The following is a 2,817-nucleotide window of genomic DNA, read 5'->3' on the forward strand; positions in this document are numbered from 1 at the left end:
ACAACTTGATCGTTATGGATGAGAATCTGTTCTTGTTGAATTACGAGTACAAAATAAAGTATAAAGAATACTCGTGTTGTTGTATCTCTAACATTTTTTTTACGTTGATGACGTAGAATTTTTACTAATTTTCAGTAGTTTAATATTCTGAGCATACCTTATTTACGGGAGAATTACTAGTGAATCTTGTTGATCTTCGACCACACCCACAGACCTAGAAGTGTCGGAGACGGGAAAAAGACATAAAACCAATAGGCGAGATCAGTCCCGCCAAGTCCCTCAGTTGAGAATATCTGTTTAGTTTGTGTGTCCACAGGGTTTCTTATCATAGGTGTCTGGTTCTCGTTTGAAAAATTTTGCCGCACCCTTTTCCCGTTGAAGATTACAAGACAAAAGCTTGGTTTTTGTTGTATTGTAAGACTGGAAATTTGACTTACTAATTTACGATGCTTTTCGACCACCTTACTAGTAAATAGGTCGGTGGGCTGAGAACGAATGGTTGTGTCGTTGTAAAAAACGATAGCGGTCACCACGGGTACAAGTAACTACATCAGTCAACCATGATTAACAACATCACACACACACACACACACACACACACACACACACACACACACACACACTTGGAGGAGTCTTGTGAGTCATCCTCTGTAAGCTGTGCATGTGACGATGCAAGAATTCCCTGTCAGCCAATCATAGCTCTTGGAATAGAGGTGTTTCCGTAGCAACGGCACAGTGACAGCAGCAGATGTAGATGCTGCTGAGAGGAGAGAGAAGGAAAGAGAAATCAGAGTTGTGGAGAAGAAGAAATCCTCACAATGACGTATATGTTTCATGACCTTTTAACCCATACTGCCTCCGGGGTTTCTCCCAGTTCATTTTTACAGTGACATTGCTGCTTACAATAGCAAATGAAAAAGCTTTTGTGACAATGGCTTGTGCTTATAGCATCAAGAAATGTATCATTTATTTTCGAAAAACATACCACTCAACAAAACGTTAAGAAATGATTTGCATTATTATAAGTTAACTACTGCTCAAGGATTTAGGTTTGTGTCTTCACATGGTGTCAGCTGTCACCATGAGTTATTTCTGTCTACTTACATGTGTACCTCCGCCCCCCCCCCTCCCTCGCTAACATCTCCTCCCCCTTCTTCCCCTCCTGCATCACTCGTTAACCATCCCATTCATTACATCCTTTGGATCTCTCTTCAGTTCTTCAGTCATCTTCACTTCCTTTATTTATTGCATTGACCTCTTGATTTTAACGAGGTTACAAAAAAAAATAACATTGTAATTGTTCTCCATATTAAGTGAGTTAAAGTGACATCTAACGTTGCATTATCCTACTCAATATATGGATATTGGAATGTCAACAAAAATACTTCAACGCTATTAACAAACACTTCAGATACAGAATTCAAGACGCTTGTAACCAACTGTATGTCAATCACGTTAAATTAGTCATAAAAACAAATGCAATATCTTGTACAGTTTCATTTGATGTCAAGCGGTAACAATTTATAGATATTGCATTGTTTTGGGCCTATTTTGTGTTTGCATTATTTATATTGTGACATGGCGACTCCCTGTGGCCTCTCAAACATGGCAGCTCTCCAGAAGCACTTGACTAAGTTGGCGGAGGCAGAGTGATAAGACACAACCTGGTTTATAAATCTGCTAACAGACCTGGAACAATAAGGCAGGCATTAAGAGAGTATTTCATTAAGTAGACAGACAGCAGACCATCTGTCCAACACTGTCAGCAGGCTGGAGAAGATGCCACTGAAGCTCTTTTTGAATATGATGTTCTTAACACTGCCTGCTTCATGAATCTGTTCAAGTTAACCCACCTATCGCCAATTTACTGTCTTATTAAGGCAATTCTATTTCAAATGTCTGCTCAAAAAGTAAGCAGGCAGCAACCACAACATTACAAAAGATAGTTTCTGATTTCTAACCTGATATGTTTTTGCTTATTCCTGTTCTAGACAGTCCATCTAACCTTTGTGTGTCTTCTGTATTTCTGTCTTCAGATCACAGAGCTGTTGGACGATGAGAAGTGTGAAGCTGAATGTGAAGAGCTGCCTCAGGACGGAGAGGACGGTCCTGCCTCCTCTGACTCACCACAACACACACTCACTGACGACAGCTCCACAGACAGGTGCGTCTCTGGCTTTTATTCTTGGATGAGATGGTTTATCAGATTTGTTTTCCTCGGGTCTTGTCAGAATGAAGCTGTGGTCTTAAGCAACGGTATGAAAAGTGACCCAAACTGGATTTAAAAAAAAAACTAGTACACTGCTGCTTTTCTCACTCTGATTTACTTGAATTGTATTTGGTGTATATTGAACAACTTATGATAACATTGCATCGCTCTCTTGTGATATTCATATACTTCTAACCTTGATGGGGGTTTACCTACATTTAGTGTTAATTTACTTAATTGTGAATTTTTCAGTAGTTAAGCTCCGTGCAAAGTAGTTTTCTTGATAGTGTATCTTAACAAAGCAGAGAAAATAAATATTGAATATCATCGATTTCCGTAACTCTAAAAGAATAACAATATTTGATAATAACGATTATAAAGCTTTAGTAATATCCTGGAATTTGTCAAAATGTTGATGGAATTTACAAAAAAATAAGAGTTTGATGTAGAAAATGTTTCCGCATTTGAATCAGTCATTCACTTTTATAGCCGGTGGACCAACATTATGAGATAACAATCATCCAAAAATGATGTTAATTTGTTTTTACGGTCACAGCATTTTCCATGTGTTCGCACCAAAGGAGGCTGAGCTTGCATTCTGAGCTCAC

At 38.6% G+C, this 2,817-nt stretch overlaps 1 long non-coding RNA gene across 1 annotated transcript in view; it reads left to right on the top strand.

Moving 5' to 3' along the window:
• Positions 1–2,186, top strand: part of LOC104965562 (uncharacterized) — a 19,994-nt gene extending 17,808 nt beyond the window's left edge. Inside the window, exon 4 of the long non-coding RNA XR_800543.1 lies at positions 2,037–2,186. This is a non-coding gene — a long non-coding RNA (uncharacterized lncRNA). The remainder of the gene's footprint in view (positions 1–2,036) is intronic.
• The last annotated feature ends 631 nt before the right edge of the window (positions 2,187–2,817 follow it).

The sequence above is a fragment of the Notothenia coriiceps genome, unplaced genomic scaffold, assembly GCF_000735185.1.
Source record: "Notothenia coriiceps isolate Sejong01 unplaced genomic scaffold, NC01 NC01_scaffold00037246, whole genome shotgun sequence".
In the NCBI taxonomy this organism is placed as follows: domain Eukaryota; kingdom Metazoa; phylum Chordata; class Actinopteri; order Perciformes; family Nototheniidae; genus Notothenia; species Notothenia coriiceps.